This window comes from Coffea arabica, chromosome 2e (assembly GCF_036785885.1).
Source record: "Coffea arabica cultivar ET-39 chromosome 2e, Coffea Arabica ET-39 HiFi, whole genome shotgun sequence".
NCBI classification, from domain to species: Eukaryota; Viridiplantae; Streptophyta; class Magnoliopsida; order Gentianales; family Rubiaceae; genus Coffea; species Coffea arabica.
This window is the reverse complement of record NC_092313.1, coordinates 47,418,633-47,433,203: the sequence shown is the minus strand read 5'-3', so window position 1 is coordinate 47,433,203 and position 14,571 is coordinate 47,418,633. Positions and strand designations below refer to the sequence as shown.

At 38.0% G+C, this 14,571-nt stretch overlaps 1 long non-coding RNA gene across 1 annotated transcript; it reads left to right on the top strand.

Moving 5' to 3' along the window:
* Positions 1-1,866: 1,866 nt before the first annotated feature.
* On the top strand, positions 1,867-5,633 carry LOC113729551 (uncharacterized). The gene is made up of 2 exons (XR_011841221.1): positions 1,867-2,091; positions 5,450-5,633. It is a non-coding gene; the product is annotated as an uncharacterized lncRNA (long non-coding RNA).
* Positions 5,634-14,571: the final 8,938 nt, after the last annotated feature.

Sequence of the window (14,571 nt, the reverse complement as noted above, 5' to 3'; positions counted from 1 at the left end):
TCACTTACCTAGTATACAAGAGAAGAGGAGTTGTAGACCACCTTAGCTCTTCCAAAAACTTCACCAAACTCACCACTAACACCAAATGGAAAGGTTGTATGGAGTAGAAACTAGTTTAGGCAATTAGTTTGGATGATTTGAGCTAGTTGAGGCTATGGAGGAGGTAAGAAATGGTAATTTTTGTGCAATTTTTAAGATATTTAACCATTTTGGTCAAAAGTCAAAAACATGAATAGTAAATCATAAAGTATAACCAATAAGAGAGTGACACTTGTCACCTCTTAAATGCAATCCTATCCCTTTCTTTTCCTCTCACATCAATCAAATTTCACTCTCTACTTATCTCTTAACACCCGATAAATTTCACACAGTATCCGGAATTTAACCTAATTGGCCGAATTTTTCCGAACTTTCCGCACTAGTGGGTCCCACGTCCGATATACGTTCTTATTTTCTCAAAAGCTAACCAATACTAGAAAAATCATCTAAAAACTATATTTACTCATAAAAATTATCCTGGAAATTTTTCTAATGAAGAAAATGTAGAAAAGGCGGGCGATAAATAAAACTCCACTTAAGCTTTCTAATATAGTAACACTAGAGGTTTGCTAATCATTCAAACTTACTAAACCTTTGTAATTAAAACAAATCCTATATTTACCTATGTCAAGGCACACACTAGAATACCGAATATAAATTATAGCTTGAACCTTATAATCATAATACATAAACTAGGATTTTCAAGCTCAACCGAATTAGGGTTTCCTTCCTAGCCATAAAACCCTATTTTCCATACCGAATATCAAATAACCCTAATATCGACTTACAAACGGACTGGGGCCTCACACAGTTCACCACCTAACTAGGTCAAAGTTACCAAAACAGCCCCAGATTTTCCAGTTCGACGCTCACTGTGAAATTCAACTAGCAGTCCTGATTCATTCAATCATATCTCAGCACACACAACTCCGATTCAGGTAATTCCATGCCATTTGAAAGCTAAGATACAAGGTTATAATTATTAAGAAGACATCAACAACCAAATCAGTAGTATTCCCGGACAAACTAACCAATTACAGAAGCTGTTTATCAGTTTCGGACAGAAACAGGGCAGCAGGGGTATTTCAGTCTTTTCATCGGCTACGTTTCTCCGATTGGGCTGAAATTTTGTAAAAAACTATAAAACATAATTCTCTACAACTTTCATGTTTTACACTAAGGCCAATTCTGTGAGGACTCGTAAAAAAAAAACTATTATTTTTAAGCCTAATTTGTGGCATAATAAATTATTTAATTGGATATTTGCCTCGAGGAATATTTTCTAGTCTTATTAGACCTAAATACATGGTAATATAACTTCGTTATATTTTTAAAGTAACTCATTTCACGAATTAATTTCCTGAAGCTCGTTTAGTGAAAATAGTGAACACGTCTTTGGAAATCTTGATCGATTGAGAGTACAGTAGGTTTGAAATATTGGAGACATGTACAATGGACCTAAATTAGGCATTTTAATGTTTAAATAGTCAAGTGATAGTTATTAGTACTATCGTTATAAGAATTTCTTGGAAGTTTCGCGTTATCGCGCTCAGATTGGAGATACGCGTTTTCACACGCGTGATTTTAATTTAGGAACTTTAGACCCTTATTTTGGGACGATTGAGAGTGAATAATATTTATACGAATATAAGTGCATTAGAGGTTTAGTGCACCAGTGAAACAAATTCGAGAGGAATCGAACACGAAACGCGCGGGAAAAAGAGTTAACCTTTGAATCAATGAGAGCCACACATTTTAGTTTCACATGGGTGCATCACACCAGATCAAAACCCACCACTTTATCACCTCAAACAGCCGTGCAACTCTTCTTTTCCTTCTTCATTCCAGCCGTGCAACTCCAAGGAAAAACAAGACCAAGTTCTTCATTTTTCCTTCATCAAATCTTCATCAAACCTCTTCCAATTCACTCCAAATTCGAACTACACTTAACTAAACATTTAGAGATCCCATTGAGCTAAGAAAAGGAGCTGCTATCCACGGTTTTCTTGAGCATCTAAGGGGCCGAAATTTCTGCCTTCATCCTCTAATCAAGTAGGTGTTAATCCAACACTTAAATCTTGCTTTATGAAGATCATCTTACATGTATAAGGTAGTATTTGCATTTGGGTAGCTTGTTTATGGTGTAAAATGAAATGGGTGGGCTCTATGAACTCCCACCTTTGTCTTGAGGACTGATCTCATGCTTGATGATGGATTTAATGGTGGTTTAGTGCTTAAATTAGTGGATTAATGTTGTATTGTTGGTAGAAAATCATAGGAGGTGCTTGGAGCAAAAGTGACCGATTTACCCCTGTCTTGTCCGACCATTTTTGTGCACAATTTTGAAGTTCTAATGACTTGATTATGTTGTTTACATGTTATTGTGAGTGTGTACAAAATTTCATTGAAAAATAACATGATTTGGTTGGTCAAATGAGTTGATTTCCAAAGTTAGCAAAACTGGAAAATGAATCCCGTATTGCCCAAGCAGTCATTTTGTATCGGCTATAACTCTTTGCTCCGATGTCGAAATCAAGTGCCGTTTGTGGTATTGGAAACTAGACATTCCCAGATTTCCATTGGTATCAATTTCATGTTCTGGTTCCACTTGAGTGAGCCACACCATTCGATTGAAAATCACTGTCCTGTTTCGTTTCTCTCCAGGAGACAGGACAGGACTTGTATCTTGATGCTCAAAAACGAGCTGTTTATGGATAGAATTTCAAAATAGTTTCTTCTGATAAAATTCAGCTTTATGAGAGCGATTTCCAACGCCATCAACCACGCTCAATTCCAAGTTGAATTGAGTGAGTTGTGGCCATATTTTGAAACTGATGCAGTGAGTAAAAATCCTCTTTTGACTAGTTAAATGGCCTAGCTTGATTTGGGACTTGTTGTTTTGGAAACTTTGATGTCCAACATCTGCCAAACTTTATATCAGATGTTCCTTGGACTTTGTTTCGCAAATAAACCAGATTTGGGTTGGTTGCTTTGGATAAAATGTTTAAAAAGGAAAGAAGAGCTAGAAGACAGTTTTACCTTGGGGGAAATTTCTTGAACTTTGATGGTTTAGTTAACTACCTTATCGTGTGAATTTTCAAATGAAATTTGATAGAGAAGTGGTCCTCATATGGAGGTTTAATTGTGCTAAATTTGGTGATATTCTAAGACCATTTTGATATGCAAATGATGCCCCGAAATTGCTCTTCGAATCTGGAAAACTTTTCCTTTTCTCTTAGCCGATTAGCCAATCTTGACTTGGGACTTGTCATTCGAAATTCTTGGTATAAATCACCTACGAAATACAGCTTGGATGTTTCTTAGACATTATCTACGCAAATGAACCATATTTGAGAGGTTTTTAGTGGCCAAATGTTTGAGAAAAGGAAAACAAAGGTACGAGGCAGATTGCCTTGGAAATTCTTGAAAACTTCAACAGTTTTGTTAATTGACTTTTCGTGCTAGATTTTGCTTGAAAATTTGCAGAGGAATAACCCCTATATGGTAGTGTAATACTGCTAAATTTGGTGCCATTCCAAGTCCGTTTCAGTGTTCAACCAACGTCCCAAAGTTCATGTTTAAATCTGGAAATTCTTGATCGAGGAGGAAATTTTAGCCAACTTTGAGCTGCTATATCTTGGCGCTCAAAACTTTGATTCTTGTTCCGTTTGTTTTGTTTTAAACTTTGATTGTAGCTCTAATTGAGTTCTAAATTTTGGAGGTTAGTTCGTATTGTGTGAATTTTGGCGGATTTTCAAAGATGGTCAAAAACCAACCCCGAAACTGTCTAAATGGTCCCAAGCAGCAACTTCGAGTCAATTTTTGAATACCTTCTGTTTGGAATCATGGAAAAGTATCTTCTAGGAACTTTTAGCGCTTTTGAAGAAGTTTCCAACGGTATCAAGCTTTCCAATTTTGGACCTACATAGTGCAAGATACGATTTTTCTAGAATTGACACCCAAAGCTGAAATTTGGCAATTTCTTAGAAAATGAGATTTTGGAAACTTGCCTTTTTTCTCGATACCGATTGAACATTTTGAACTCGATTTCATGAAAAATGTTAGTCTCTCTCTTTAGACTCTAAAACTTTACTCTTGAGCCTCGATTATTAATAAATAAGGCCCAATTCATGAATTCCCTTTAGATTGTACAACCTTCTTTGATAAGTAGGAGTTCTAAGTGATAGTGTATAATAGTTAATGGTTATTTGCTCAGGCGCTCAAGGGGACCTTCAAGAAGAACTCGAAGTGGACGCCTGGACACTTGTTTGAGTATTTACTCTCTTGTTGCAATAGGTGAGTGTTCCATATAGGAATACGTAATTGGAATAAGTCTATGACATGCTTAACCCATGGTCATTAAGTGTTAAGTGCTATATGATAAGAATTTACCACACTCATACATATTCGAATGAGGTATACTTGAATTGCTCGACATGAAATACCTGAAGTATGTATATTTGAACTATTCGATATGAAATGCTTAAAGAGCATATTTATGTGATTACTTGAAATGCTAGATATGAAATGCTAGGAGAGCATATATATACATGATGTGTTTACATGATTAATTATGCTATGGCAGCATAAGTCGGTTGGAGTGAATCTCCCCGACTCTTACGTGGTAAAAGTGGAAAACGGCCAATGGCGGCCTATTAAAATGACATATGTCTACCAATTAACCGTAATTACCACCGTTAACCATTTACCGTTTACTGTTAACCGTGTTTACTTACCGTTTTCTAATCTATGTGGTTACTTGCTTACTTGATTATCATGAATCACATGTTATATGAAGTTGTCCATCATTGTTAGGCGAGTGTGTACTTTACCTCACTCGACCTATTCAAATAATGAATTTATTTTTGTCGAATTACTTGGTTACCTGTGCATGTTGTAAGCTATAAGCTGAACTTGGGCCCTGCCTCGGTTACTGACCTACTCGAGCCAGGACTGGGCTCGGTCGGGTAGGTTGGAGCCCTGGACAACCGTTTCGGTATACTCGAGTATTACCACTAGAGGGATAAGGTGATGGCCAGTCAAACCGAGGGGATCCGGAAGTCATAAGGTGCAGATGACCGACAGAGTTCCACTGGAACACCGTATCCTACAGTATATGTTTACCTTGTATCATGATGATTGTTTCGTGCTAAAATGCCAACATGAAATCCCGAGCTATGCCTGTAATAAGCTCCAATCACTCGTGAACTATACATGCTAATGTCTCATACCATGATAAATGTCTCAAATTACCCGTACAATGATTATCACCTCATGATAACATGCCATTGTGTAACCTTGAACCATGCATATGATATGCCCAACTTACATGATTTATTTGAACTGTTAGAGTGTCTTGGAACCTCACTGGGCTGTGTAGCTCATACCACGTTGTGGATTTCTTTTACAGGGTTCGAGACCAAGGGTGCTCGTGAGTAGTACTAGATTGTTTTCTTTTGAAAACTTTAAGTTATATTATAACGGATGGCTATTGTACCCTTTTCCGTTGGGTTGTATTTAAGCTTGAAAGCTACATAATTGTAAGTGTGAGATATTTGAAGTACTTTAATTATGTATTGAAGTTACTTATAGTATTTCGAGCTCTTGAATGATGGATTGTAGTGAGTCCTGGCGAGAGCTGGGCAGGCGTCCCGCGGATACCCTTTGGTTCGCCTTAGGGAGAAGTGGGGGCGTCACAAATTCACCCTCTAATTAGGAGAAACAGTGCCGGACAGAATGGGGAAAAATGAAAACCCTAATCTGGAATTTTCCGCACAAAGTGAAAATTTTCCACAATTCGCTACAATTTACGCATTATGCCTTCATTCTAGACCATTTCTAACCATCGTCCATAGCCACACCATACTAAACATATAAAAACAGAAAAAATCAAGAATAAATATAAAATTCACCAATCTCTAGCAAAAGTCAAGAATTCTTCCACAAAATCACTTATTCAACTACTATCAATCACTAATTGAACATTATCAAGATCAAAGGAAAGATTCCTTAACCACTCACCTTGTAAACTCAAGAAAGGAAGCAACTTAGCACCTTTGCTCCTCAAACCACTTCACCACTCACCTTAATCCTACCAAGGGAAAGGTTTTTATGGAGCAAATCAAAGTTTTAACGGTTGGTTCGTGAGATCAAGGCAAGAAATTGAAGAAAGAAGTTGGAAGTTTTCTCTTCTTTTTCCTCCAAGAAAGTCGGCCAAGAGAGGGAGAAATAAGATGATTTTTTGGTCAATTTTTGGTTAATTAGTAAAGGTAAGTAAGATGTCAAAGTCAAGAATTAATCACAAGGTGACACTTGTCACCCTTATTTAATGCAACTCTATCCTTTTGTCTCTCCAATGATAATCCATCTGGGTAACTTCTAATTATCTCTTAACACCTAATAAATTAAACTCGGTATACACAACTTAACCTAATTGGTCGAATTTTATCGAACTTACCGCACTAGTGGGTCCCACATCCGGTATACGCTCTTAATTTCTCAAAAACTAACTAATACTAGGAAAATAATTTTAGAACTATATTTACTCATAAAAATTATCTAGAAAATTTTCCTAATAAAGAAAATATAGAAAAAGCATGCAATTAAATAAAATAAAGTCTAGAAAATAAGAAAATCCACGGGTTCTCACAATACTAAATAAATTAGGTCCGATTATTTCGTATTATTTCACATATCTCCCACAAGATCAAGACTCTTAATTGTCCACTAGTTCAAACCTAGGCTCTAATTTTCATTCCTACAAGTGGTCACTTAATTTTCAAACCAATCCTACAGTCCGGCATCCTAGACTTCAAGCCTAGGATACACTACAAGATCTGAAACCTAAGCTCTAATACCAACTGTGACGTCCCCACTTCTCCCTAGGACGAACCCAAGGGTATCCGCGGAACGCGTGCCTAACTCTCGCCAGGACTTGATACGAATCCAATTCAAACTTAAGGATAAACAACCAATAATGAAAGTCGAAGTAAAGCTTCCTTAATGGAACATTCAAATCTTACATCATAAGTTATCAAAAGTACATCAACTTTTTCAAAAAATACAACCACTAGAATTTGACTAAACAATTACATCCAAAAATTCTAATTAAACGAGTAATCAAGTCGACTTCTCCAAAATCTTTCCATTCCAAGCTCCTGTTAAGGAAAACAAACTAATGGGATGAGCTAACGCTCAGTGATGCTAAGAAAAACATGCAAACACATAGTTCAAGTAACAATAACACTTGTACAAGAATTAAAGCTATAAAGTTCATGTAATGCACAATAAATAATAAAACACAATCAATAAGGATACGGGAGCTCTCAGGAGCAAGATTCCACTTGCTTTGTCGAGACTCGATCCAATACCTCTACGTGATGACACTCCGTCAACCGGGTAGGTATTTAGTTCGTAGAACTCCACTTAACGTCAAGTTTCCATCCACCGTTACACCCCCGAACCGGGCCCAAACGTCGATTAGAAAAGGCAATACTACTCGAGTATGCCGAGCAAGATCTTTCAAATAGATCATGCTTTAAAATCTATCCCATGGTTCACCAAACTTCCCGACCAAGCCCATGCCGGCTCGAGTCACAAGGTTAGCCTATGAGTTTGGGTGTCCCCCACAATTATAAGTATAAGTCCATGAGATTCACTCCAATCGATATCGATTCGACACAAATATAATTATAAGTCGATGAGATTCACTCCAATCGACATCGATGCAACACAAATATAATTTTTACTTCACACAATTCAATCATAAATTCATTTAAAAGAGAACGAGTACGATAAAGTACACCCTCGTCTCGACAAATTTCAAAATACTCAATCAATAAGGAACAATTCAAGTATATAGCAATAATTCATGTACTTGACACTCACCAATTCAAAATAAGTGAGTACGTGCAGATAAGATCTTTAGTTGACCGTTCTAAGATTCTCTTCAAGATCCTCTTGAGCACCTGAAGAATTAGTGATCAACCAAGGAAGAAGCACACTCGTTAAACATTTGAGACAATGTCTTAGAAAAGCTTTAATCCCACGAAAATCAAGATTTAAAAGTGAGGATTTAATGTCACAAGGAAAAACTTGTATCCTCCACAAAATCAGGTTTAAAACGGACTATCAATATTGAAAGAAAGTGAAAAGTTCTTAAAAGCTCATTTCCTACGAAATCGAAACTTTTCCGCTTTACGCGACAAAACTTGGAAAATTAGATCTTGAGTTTGGTATGTCCAAAAATGGAAAAATTTATACCGTTGGAAATTAGATCCAAAGTACTAAAGTTTTCCAGAAGACACTTTTCCAAGATTCCAACTAGAAAGTATTCAAATTTCAGTTCAAAGTTGCAGCTTCAAGAAGATATGACAGAACCAGTCTTGGTTTTCAACAATGTTTGGAAATTCGGCAAAATTTACAGAAAATGAATCAGCCTATGAAATTTATAACACAATAAGAGTTCCAAATCGAGTTTCAAACACAATAAGCAGAACTAAATTTGGAGTTTTGGGCAACAAGATCTAACAGTTTGAAGTCAGTTGATTTTGCAACCTGACCAATAGGTTTCCAGATTTGAAGAGCAATGTTTGGGGCATTATTTGGGCATCGAAATCATATCAAAATTATGCCAAATTTGGTACACTAAAACTTCCACATGCGGGCTACCTATCTATCAAAATTTAGGCAAAAACTCACACGGGAAGGCAGTTAACAAAATGATCAAAATTTGTGAAATTTTCAAAGCTAATCCGCCAACCCTACCTCTCTCTCTTTTTCAAAAGTTTTGCCTAATGAAATCAGCCCCAATTCTCTCCATTTTTGAAACCAAGATTCCAGAAACATTTAATGAGCAATTGATGGGTAAATGACACTAAAATTTTTGAAATATAACATCCGAAAATAGATTTGACCATTCGTTCAGCAAGGAAGGAAAAAGTTTTCTAGTTTCCAGCTTTGTTGTAGTTTCAAAATCAAACAATATCTAACTCTACACAACTCCAAATTGAGAATAGTTTATGGCATTAGAAACTAGGTTCAAAATGCTACAATTCATTAGAAGGCATCGTTATGAAAATCTTTTCAAAAGTGGAACAAAATCGAGCCAAAAAATGCAGCTTCCCAATTTCTCTCGGATAGACTGGCATAACAGGACAGTCTATTTTGGTGATTCGCTAGGGTTTACTCAAAATGAACTAGTAGGGGATTCTTATACCGTTGGAAAGCTCTAAATGTCTAGTTTTGAATGCTGCTAACGGCACTCAATTTTGACTTTTGCACAAAAAGTTATGTTCAGACAAAGAACCACTGTCTGGTTACCCTGCTAGCAATTTCCAGATTTGAAACTTTTTTCAAAACTCAAGTTTTGTGCAACCATTCGACACGATTTTTGAAAGGAAATTCTATACACATAATACAACATATATCCATCAATTTAACAGCCAACCAAGCATCAAAATTTTGAAATGAAAACTGAACAACATGAACAAAATTTTGGCCAGCTTGCCATTCCCAATTTTTTCAACTTTCTCTCTACTTTCTAACCATAATCAAGCTATATATCATGTAAATAATCACAATCAAACATTAAAGCTCAAGTCAGCTACCTAAAGGCCTCATCAAGACAGCTAACTTAGGATTAAAAGCGAGAAATAAAGTTCCTCATGCCCGCTAGCCTATAAACGCGATTAAGGTTTCAAACCCATGAAAACCAACCGCTAAACTTTGGAGAAATGGAAAGATTAAAGAGATGAAGTGATTACCCTTTAAACCCTAGATGAAAACTAGATTTTTCCACCGAAATTCCTCCAAGAAATTCCTCAAGATTGCTTCTTTCTCCAAGATGGAATGAAATCCCAAGAATCTATGAAGTTGGATGATGATTTGCAAGTGAAATTGAAGCTAGGAGATGAAGTTTCTTTCTTTCCTTTCCTTTTCTTGTCTTGGCCGAATGGAGGAGAGAGAGATGAGAGTGTTGAGTGTGAGTCTTGTGTTGAAAGATTGGAGGGAAATGTAGCTAGGAAGTTTTGCCAAAAGTCAACTTTCAATAGTGTCGCGCTAGTGTTTCGTACCACCACTTTCTCTCGGGTTTGATACACTCATGCACTAATCCTCCAATGTAATTCCTTTAATACTGTAATTAGTTTCTCTTACGAGTCTAGTATTGAATCCTCAAATCTCCAATTAGTCGTACCGGGGCGACTTTCGGAAAAATATCGATGCGTGCGCGGTAAAAGTTTAATATAACTCACTCACATCTAATCTCTCAATTAACTTTTCTTAGTCTACAATTGATCATTCTTAATCCTCCAATATCATTGCACTCTCAGATCGACTATCACCTCGAAAAACGTGTATTTACTATTCCTTACTAGATGAGCCACAGAAAATTAAATTTGCTAACGATATTTTTAGAAAATATATATATAAATGAGACATAGTTCCATGTAAATAGATTTAAAATGGTTGAAATAAATTATTCAGAGAAAACGGGTGAATAAATATTTAAATAGGCCAGTAAAATAGAGTTAAAAGTAAGTAAAATTCAGATCCTCACACTTTAAGTTTCTAACCTAGAGTCTGTGATGGTTTTGTAGGAATGGAGAACGGTAATGGAGGTCATACTGCTAATGGTAATGGACATGCTAATGGCTACGTGGAGTCTCTTAGGCTTATCTACTATCGAGCACTTGGTGGAGAATCTCGCGTTCGATTCTCGCCTTCCTTTAGGTTTCCCCGTTGTCCCTGTAGGGAGATGCATGCTTATCCTAATGATCTTGTACTGTCCATTGATGATGAGCGCTGGCGGTTGGTGGCCACTAACGGGACATTACTTCAGGAGATTGAGGAGTTGAATGCCATGGTGGATGCCCAGGGTGCTAGGATTATGGAGCTCGAGGGGACAGTGATAGATGAGCGGACCGGAGCTGAGGTCGCTCATGACGAGCTTTAGAGGACTGGGGCTTGACTCGCTAGGGTAGTCGAGGAGGTTCGGGATCGGGTCGCTGGGATTCTAACTGACACCACCATGTTGATAGAGGAGGTGATAGACGCTGTTGAGAGCCCGGTTCCTGAGGGCACTCCTGAGGAGGAGCCTTTCGAGGAGGACCCAGAGGAGGAGGTCCAGGCTAGCGGTTTGAATGTGAACTAGGCTAGGATTGATGAATCTTTTGACTTTTGTAACTGGGATTAGCTGGGGTGATGCTTATAAAGCTCATGACTCTTACTACATGACTAATTGCACTTTTGTGGCACATGTGTGCTATATTTTTGTAAATGCCCTATGACTTGCTAATTGTACGAATCTTGAAGTGTTAATATATGCTAGTTATTGTTATTTTCAATGTTTTTCATGTCGGATTTTATTTTGAGTATTCTCTCGTATAATTACTTTTATCCTTGCATCTAGGCATAGTTAGGATCATGGATGGCCGAAGGAGTGGTCGGAGCCGAAAGCGTAGGGTTAGGCAACCCCAAACTCAAGGGGATGATCAAGGGTCGGCAACTGGACCGAGACAAGGGCAAGTGAACGAGGGAGATAATCAAGTGGCTACTGCCATTAACCGAATGACGGACATTTTAGAGCGGTTAGCAGAGCGATAGGGTCCAGGACTCGTTAACCAACCTGGGACTCAGGATAGAGGGGAGGATAGACCCTTGGAGAAATTTTTGAAATTTGCCCTGCCTAACTTTACTGGGGGACCTGATCCCGAGTTAGCGAAAAATTGGCTAGAGAGAATGACTAATATATTTGATGTCCTAGATTATACTGAGGAGAGGCGAGTGAACTTCGCTGCCTTCCAATTTGAGGGTGTAGCACGTGCTTGGTGGGACGTGATAATGGAAAAATCGGAAAGGGCACAAACCCCTTGGACCTGGGAAAACTTTGTAAGAGAATTTAATGAGAAGTTTCTCCCGCCCCTGATTTAAGAGAAATGGGAGGACGAATTCATAAAATTCAGACAGGGAGTTTCTAGCGTGGCCGATTATGAGGGAAAATTTATTAAGTTTTCTAAGTACGCTCCGGAATTGGTGGCTAATGAACAGAGAAGGATAAGACGCTTTGTACAAGGAGTTAATGTGGAGATTCAAGAGGGGTTAGCAGCAGCCAAATCTCTACGTTCACTGAGGCCTTAGAAAAAGCACAGAGAGTCGAAAGTGCAAGGCTGCAAGTGAGAGACTTTCATGCCAAGAAAAGGGGCGCTCCTAGTCACCCTCCTCGACAATCAAGTAAGAGTGCCCCACCTCCTAAGATGAGAAGAGGTACGGGAGGAGTAAGGACTGCTAGATCACCAAGAGGGGTTCTATCAAGAGGAGGCCGCAATGAGTAAGGTCAAGCGAGAGGAACACCTTTTGGTGGTCAGGCCGTGGCTCCTCAAATAGTTTGTGGCTACTGTGGTAAGCCCAACCATACGGAGAATGAGTGCTGGTAGAAATCGAGAAAGTGTTTATACTGTGGCAGTACCGAGCACCAAATCTCAAAATGCCTAAGTATACCAAAAGAGAGAGGTAGTACCCAAAGGCCAGAGAAATCGGTATCTAAGTAGCTCAGTGCTGGAGAGAGTCGACCTAAGGTGCCAGTTAGGATTTATGCTTTGGATCATCAACAGATTCCTGATGCCACTGAGGTAGTTGAAGGTACGATCCCTATCTTCCACCGTTTAGCTAAGGTTTTAATTGACCCTGGTGCAACGCATTCTTTTGTAAACCCTAAGTTCATGAGTGGGATAGATGTGAAACCAATTAAGTTACCTTATGACTTGGAGGTTAGAACGCCTACTGGGGATCAAAATTTAATTGTTAATTTCATGTATAGAGATTGTGAGATACGGATTGGAGAGCGGAAATTTTTGGCAGATTTGATGAGCTTAGCTATTAAGAGGTATGATGTCATCTTAGGAATGGACTGATTAGCCCGTTACCATGCTCAGTTGAATTGTAAGACGAAAACGGTAGAACTGTGTATTTCGGGAGAGGCAACCCTGAAATTGAATATAAGGGGTATATTACTCTCATCTACTCTTATTTCAAAAATTTGAGCTAGAAAGATGTTGAGTAAAGGAGGTCAAGGGTATTTGGCTTTTCTTATAAATACTCCTAGTGATAAGGTGAGATTAGAAGACATGCCAGTGGTTAAGGAGTATCCGGATGTATTTTACAAGAAACTAGAATCTTTGTCACCTGTAAGAGAAATAGTTTTTAAAATCGATGTGACTCCAAGAGTAACACCTATCTCTAAGACGCCTTATAGAATGGCTCCAACTGAATTGAAAGAGCTGAAATTGCAATTACAGGACCTTCTAAAGAGGGGTTTTATAAAAGAGAGTGATTCACCGTGGGGAGCTCCGGTGTTGTTTGTTAAAAAGAAAGATGGGAGTGTAAGGTTGTGTATAGACTACCGAGATTTGAATGATGTTACCATCAAGAATAAGTACCCTTTACCCCACATTGATGAATTGTTTGACCAATTACAAGGGGCGGTAGTATTCTCAAAGTTGGATCTCAGGCAGGGTTATTATCAGTTGAGAATTTTGGAAAAAGATATACCTAAGACTACCTTTAAGTCGAGGTACAGACACTTTGAGTTCGCAGTGATGCCGTTTGGATTGACTAATACTCCTGCAGCCTTTATGGATTTAATGCACCGAATCTTTAATCCTTATCTGGACCAATTTGTGGTGGTATTTATTGACGATATACTGGTGTATTCTAAAAGTCTAGAGGATCATGAGAAACATTTAAGGATTGTTTTGCAAACCTTGAGGGAACATCAGTTGTATGCTAAATTTAGCAAATGTGAATTCTGGTTGAAGGAAGTAACCTTCTTAAGCCATATAATCTCCAAGGACGGAATTAAGGTGAATCCGACCAAAGTTGAAGCAATTTCTAAGTGGAAGCAACCGGAAAATCCTACTAAAGTTTGAAATTTCTTAGTTAGCAGGGTATTACTGGAGGTTTATCAAAGATTTTTCTAGGATTGCAGGACCTATGACTGAATTACTGAGAAAAGTAGGAAGTTTATATGGGATTCTAAGTGTGAAGAAAGTTTTCAGGAGTTAAATAAATGTTTGACAAGGGCACTTGTATTAGCTTTACCTAATAGAAAAAATAGTTTTGTGGTTTATACAGATGTTTCAAAAGAAGGCTTGGAGTGTGTATTGATGTAGAATGATAAGGTGATTGCGTATGCCTCTAGGAAATTAAAACCTCACGAGAGAAATTGTCCAACTCATGATTTGGAGTTAGCAGCTGTAGTGTTTGCATTGAAGAAGTGGAGACATTACCTATATGGGGTGACGTTTGAGGTTTTTACCGATCACAAGAGCCTTAAGTACTTGTTTTTCCAAAAAGAGTTAAACTTAAGACAGCGTAAATGGGTGAAATTTTTAGAGAATTATGATTGCACGATAAATTATCACCCAGGGAAAGCTAATGTAGTGGCCGATGCTTTAAGTCGCCAAGTGCAAGTAGCAGGATTGATGATTAAAGAATTGTACTTGTTGGAAAAGGTTAGTATTTGGAACCCTCATC